Source organism: Dipodomys ordii, unplaced genomic scaffold (genome assembly GCF_000151885.1).
Source record: "Dipodomys ordii isolate 6190 unplaced genomic scaffold, Dord_2.0 Scaffold63, whole genome shotgun sequence".
NCBI classification, from domain to species: Eukaryota; Metazoa; Chordata; class Mammalia; order Rodentia; family Heteromyidae; genus Dipodomys; species Dipodomys ordii.
Window position 1 is genome coordinate 3,901,254 of NW_012267279.1, and position 6,602 is coordinate 3,907,855.

At 42.3% G+C, this 6,602-nt stretch overlaps 1 protein-coding gene across 2 annotated transcripts in view; it reads right to left on the reverse strand.

The window, feature by feature from the left end:
* The window catches only part of Peli1 (pellino E3 ubiquitin protein ligase 1), a 51,663-nt gene extending 45,570 nt beyond the window's left edge, over positions 1 to 6,093 (reverse strand). The window contains exon 1 of one of the 2 annotated variants that reach the window (XM_013022553.1): positions 5,792 to 6,093. The gene's annotated coding sequence lies outside the window, so the exon portion shown is untranslated. Of the gene's footprint in view, positions 1 to 5,099; positions 5,162 to 5,791 lie in introns of those variants that run through there. The other variant, XM_013022555.1, reaches the window with a different exon arrangement.
* Positions 6,094 to 6,602: the final 509 nt, after the last annotated feature.

Consider the following 6,602-nt stretch of genomic DNA (forward strand, 5'->3'; position numbering starts at 1 on the left):
TTAAAACAAGATGGATAGCCATCTTTAACACAACCCATACTTCACTCTATCCACCAAAGCTTTACCATTCTGACTTTTTATGTCCCGCTACTCTGATCTAGACACTGCTGTCTTCTTGTAGTTCCCTGCAGTTTAGCATGCTTGCACCTCAGGGGCAGTGTATTGGCTGGTCTTTCTGAAATTTCTTTCCCCAAGATTACCTACCAGACACATTTTCTTCTTCAGCTCTACTCAAATTTATGCATCATCTTATCAAGAAGTCTTTTCTGACTACCCTTTACAAACTGCATTTTCCTCTGACTCCATTCTCAGATCTCACATACTCCATCCTTTCTTATTTTATTTGTGTGTATACATTTTAATGGAAAGTTTCCAACAGACACAGAAGTAGAAAGAAAGAAGTTTCATGTATCTATCTGTATGACATTAACAATTTTCAACATAAGGCCAATCACATTTCATCTGTTTCCCTTCCAAATTATTGTTACGCCCCAAATGCAGACATTATATTTTAATTCATAATTCATTTTATTATATATCTCTACAAGGAAGGACCTTTCAATAAACATACACATATATGCACTACATTATCACACCTAAAAGTTTGACAATTCATTTTCATTAAATAACCCATATCCAAACAAACCATTTTTCACAAATGTCTTTTTACAGTTACCTTGCTCAAAGTAGAATCTAAATTCCAAATGTCACCTTTGGCGGCTATGCCTCTTAAGTTTCTCTTAAATCTTATTGTTTTTCCTCACTCTTTATTTGTTGGTATTATTCTTTGAAGAAACTAGGTAAACTAGGTAATTTCTTCCTGAAGCATTTGAAGCACTTAGGATCAAATTTAGGGCCTCATGTATGATAGACAAACACTCTATCACTAAAGTACAATCCTAGCCCTACTTTTTTTTTTGTCCAGGCCTTAGGATTAGATTGTAGGCACACAGTTTATACCTACACCAGTGCCTGATATATAAAAAGTACCCAGTAAACACTGAATGAATATCTGGCATTTATGCCCCAAGTCTAGTAGCAAAAAATGCTAATCCTAACACTCTTTCCTACTAAGTGGAAAAGCAGCTCTCAGTAACCACAGAACAATCAGATTTGATACTCAAGGAAGTATCTACTTGATTGATATTCCTACTTACGCCTCCTTCAAAAGTGTACTCTTCTCCCAGAGTAGAACGAAACACGTATGGTGAATTTTAGCTGAAACTTAGTTTACGGGAGAAGAAAACGACAGCAAAAACAAAAACAAACAAACAAAAGAAAAACGGCGGGGCATTGGTTGCTCATGCCTGTAAGTCTAGCTATTCAAGAGGCTGAGATCTGAGGATTGTGGTTCAAACCTATCTCCCACGGGAAAGTCTCTCTTAATTCCAACTGACCATCAAAGATCTAAAAGTGAAGCTGTAGCTCAAAGTTGTAGAGCACTAACCTTGAGCAATGTACTCAGGCCCTGAGTTCAAGCCCCACGACTCAGGGTACAGACAGATGGACACCTAGAAAAAGAATGAAGAAGATTGTGGGGAGCTGGGGATACTGCATATTTCTTAAATTAGAAACATCCCAAGAGGTTCATTATAAAATAAAATCAGCAAGAAATGCTCTGTAAAGGAAGTAAACTACATACATATTGAATTAATTTTTTTTTTTTTTTGGTCTGGTCGTGGGCCTGAACTCTGGGCCTGGGCGCTGTCCCTCAGCTCTTCAGCTCAAGGCTAGCGCCCTACCACTTGAGCCATAGCACCACTTCCGGCTTTTTTTTCTGCTTATGGGGTGCTGAGGAATCGAACCCAGGGTCTCATGCATACAAGGCAAGCGCTCTACCACTGAGCCACTTTCTCAGCCCCTGAATTAATTTTTTTAACTACATAACTGGTCAACAGTAATTGGCAGTATGACAAATGTCAGGATTCTCCCATTTGTAAGCCTCAATAATATATTCTATTTTCTGTAAATGATATTTTGAGGTATAAAAGCATTATGGGGTGATATAAGAGTATTATGTAGAGCTCTATTTCTCTGAAATAGCTTTCAGTGGCAAACAAACAAAACCCTAAACTACAACACTTTGTACAATATTCTGAAAAAAAGAAAAAGGTGTTCTTAGGATCATTTGCAATTCACTTCTCTTAATTACCTGATGGATTTTTTTGTTGTTGTTGCGACAATAAATTTATAACAGAGAAAAAAATACAAGATTTGAGACAAATATCAGACAAATTGGTGCTTTTCCCTCCCCTTTTTAATAGAAATAAGTAATCAAAGCTTATTTCTGAAATTAGAGAAATGCTGTTGGGGGGGGGGGTTGTTCAAATTTGTAATCCCAGCACTAGAAAGGCAAAGGTATAAGGAAGGATATGGAGTTCAAGGAAGGCCTGGGCTACACAGCAAGATCTTGTCTTAAAAAAAAAATTGAATCAAATGCATGTTTTGATTCTTATTTCCATTAAAAAAAGAAAGGAATTTCCCTTATATTCACATAAGCAAGTGTGCTTTCTCTTTATTATAAATGCATTCAGGAACAGCAAAAATTTAGGACATACGAAGTATAACGTGTCTGGCAATTATTTTCAATCTCTGAAGGCAAAACTAAAGAAGTGATCTGCTTAAGATAACATTTTTAAAAAGCTAATAGCAGAAGATCGTATCTAGATCTTTGAGTGACCAATATTTCTTCTCTGGAGTTTCCCAACTTTAATCTGGGGGATATCTTTCTCTAGAATAAACCAAACTTTAATCAATAAACTGCCCACTACCACAAATGTAAAAACTAAAAGTCCAGAAACACAAATCCCTTGAAAGACTGACTTCTATTTACGTGCTATGTATAATGTATTTAGAGATAATCTGGGAAAGGTGGCTAAAAAAAAATTCTGTAAACAGAAAGTGCTAAGTAGAATTCACTGCTAGAATTTTGATACCTGTTTATAAATGCTGCCAGAAATCTTTAATATTAGACTCTTTAAAGTATCATCATTTTTTTTCACTGTTGATTTTTTTGTTTCCTTCACTGGTTCCTATATCTGTTTTATTTTCTTCAACTAAACGATATTAATTTGAATATGATTTTTCAAAGGAATTCCTAAAACCATCTCAGTGACATCATAAATTGGTCATTAGGAAATTTTCATATATACAGTTAAAATACATGTATGATAATTTCAGTAAACTGATTCAAGTGATAGGTCTATATTAATGTTCAATGGTAAAATGTATGGTGCATGTTAGACGTTAGGGAAATAGTTTTCAATATTAAGTCTTAAACTAACGTCTTTCCCAGATAAAGGTTTTATGGAAAACCTGAGCTGTTCACAAAGTAGTAGTTTTATAGTCCTTGTATCATCTGAGCTACTAGAAACCCACAATAAAGCATATTCTGAAATGACAACTTTTACAATTGACATTTTGATAACCCCAAAGGAAGCAGAAACTAAGTCAAATGGAAACATCCTTAGATTTCCCCTGGACACTTGCCTCATTAGTACTCACCTCAGTTTTCTGCCCGTCCTCCTTCCTCCAGCCGCCTCCGCCCCCTCCCCCGCAGGCTTCATTATTTGTTTTGAGGCATCCCAAAGAAACTGGGAAACCTACAAAGCCCGGCTTCAACAGTCAACTTTTGCCTTTAGACTCCAGGATTTGAGTAAAGGCACTGAGTGGTTTCCTCAAAGTACAAATGACTCTGATAAATCTAGTTGGTAAGTACTAAGAAATAAAGTTCAACATAACCTGACTGTAAGATAAAATGTCAATCTTCAGGAGCACAAAATCCTGAAATCTGCCACTACAAGAGATTTCCAGCTTACTTTTTTCAAATCAATAAATATGACACTACTGACCAAGCTCATAAAAATCTAGGAGATAGTTCCCTTTTTTTTAAAGCTTTAAATTTATTCTTTGAGGAATCATAATCACTTTACAACACATAACCTTCCACACACTTAACATTCTATTTTCCAACTGTTTGTGTTAAACCCAGGGTCTCTTAAATTATAAAAAGAGATAAGTTAGAAGACTGTGTAAAAAAGTACAAAGCAATACATGTCTCACTTTCATTTTGTGATGCAACCACCAGAAAGTACAATCTAGGGACAGCTGTACAATACAAATTTCTAAAGTAAAAGTATTTGCTTTTGCTATAACTCTGTTCATTCTCATCTCAATAAAAATCTGTTAGAAATGAAGCTTGATTTAATTTTTTGGTACCTTTCAGTTTGGTACCCCAGAACAAAAAGTACCAAAATAAATAAAATTGCCCTTTAAAGGATTTTGCTCTACAAGTTCTAAATAAAAAAAAATAATTCCTGTGCTGTATTTACACAATCATGACGTTTTGAGGCACATAAATCTGATTATGCTCGGAAAATATTTTTCTGCTGTGAAGAAAACGTATCATAAGCTGAAATAGTACTGCAGAAACAGAACCTTCCCAAAATTCAAAGACTAAAATTCACACTCCTATTGAAACTGAATAATAAACTCATTTCTCCTCTGCAGATTCAATGTAGAAGACAATGCTGTATCTGAAACAAAAGATCTCCTGCTATGAAAGCAAACTAACATTGGGAAGACTAAGAATAAGTAAACCGCTTTTGATCCAAAACAAATAGGTAACCTTTTAATATATTTAAACAAGTTTCATTTCTTGTTCAAAAACGACTCTTTATAAAGGGCTCAGAAATGTTTTCTGAATAGACTGATAATCAAGGGATGGGAAGTAACGCTCAAACCAAGGCACGTTCTGTGGTGCATAATGACTAAAACGTATTGCATTTTAAAAACGATCCCAACACTCTACTTCCCCACCCCCGCCACCACTGCTCTCTAGTTTCCTAAAAGACTCGCACATATTAAGATATAAAAAAAAAAAAAAAGATAAGCTGAGTGGGTGATTTTCTGTATCTTCTCCCCTCCGAACATTTTTCAGGAAGTCCTTTGAGGTTTTAAGACTCGAATTCAAACTCTGTGTGAAAAAGAACTATTGTTTGAACTACCTAACAATTTCCCCAGACTTCTTTCATACTTTGGTTCACCTGTGAGCAAAATGAGCATCTTTAACTTTTCCACGGCGAGTTATTATTACTCACCAACGCCTTCGGAGCCTCGGACAGCTGGCGCGGTAGACCAAGCACCCCCATCAGCTTTCTGGACCTCAGTTTACCCACTTACGGAAACGGGCATATATAGGTATGTATGTATGTATGTAAGCACTCGCGCTGCTTGGGCCTCCGAGATGAAATTAATTACTGTTTTCTTTTTAAATGCTCTGAGGTCCAAAGATGAAAGGAATTCGAGAGAGAGACGCGCAGAGATGATGACAATAATCCCAGCAATAAAAAAAGAATGACTAACTTGGAAGTCCGCGTTACGTAAGGATGCAGAAACAAGTTCCCAGCTCCGCACACACAAAAGGAAAGCCCACTGCCGGCCCCCTTTGTTTCTCTTTGCCGGCGCTGGGCCTCCCCGCCCGCAGCCCGGCGCACGGGGCGCACGGGGCTCCGGGCCGGACGCCGCTCGGCCGCGGCGGGGGAGGGCGGGCGCGCCGCGCCGCGCCTGACAAAGGCGCTTCCTCCGGCGAAGGCGCGGGATGCAGGCGCCGCAAACTCCGCTCCCGCCGCCTCCCCGACTCGACGTCGCCGAGGCGGGGGCGGGAGGACCCAGGAGCCCGAGCGAACAGCACGCTCGGCCGCGGAGAAAGCCGCCGAGCAAGTTGCGCTCCCGCCGGCCCCCGACCCCGCCGCGACCCCTCGCCGCAGCTCGCGTCGCCCCGCACACTCACCGGACAATTCCTGGTGGCCCGAATGTCAGCACGGCCACCCCCCCACCCGAGACCCGGCGCGCGGGGGCCGAGGGTGAGTGCGCGGGCCACGCGAACGGGCAGCCCCGGCGTTCCTTCTGCCGCCGCCACTGCCGCCGCCGCCGCCGCCGCCTTCCTTCCCCGCCAGCCGCCCCAGCCCCGCCAGGCGAAGTTGGCCGCGTAGTCGAGCGCTCGAGAGCCGTGGGTGAGGAAAAGGCGAAGGGCCGGCTTTGTGGTGCGCTCCAGGCAGATCCAGCCACGCCGCAAGGCTGGAGCTGCTGCTGCTGCTGTAGCCGCCGCCGCTGCTGCTGCTGCTGTAGCTGTTGCTGCTGCTGTAGCTGTTGCTGCTGCTGGCGGAGGCGGCGGCGCGCCCCCCCGCCCCCCCCCCAACGGTCTCCCCGCCTCGCGCCGCCTCTGGGTCACTGACACACACACACGGAGGGAGGGGAGGAGACTAGCAGGAGGGCGGGGTCTGAGGTTGGAGACCTGGGCAGGACGACAGCGGGAAGGCGGTGACGCCGCACCGCGAGGGCTCTTGGGAATTGTAGTTCTTCGACGGAGTGGGGGGGAGGAAATGGGATACATTGTGGAGGATAGGGTCGCACTCCCTCTGCACTGCGCATGGTCGGAGGAATGGGGGGGCGCCGTTGCCATGGTCACCAGCTCCCCTAGCGAGTGTGTTCTGTACTGCTGTTGACTAAACAAGGCCGTTCTTGTATCTCAGAGCTGTTGAGGATCGGGCCCATGGCCAGTCCTTACTTAGCTCCACTCCCAACAACTAGCTTCACCTCTC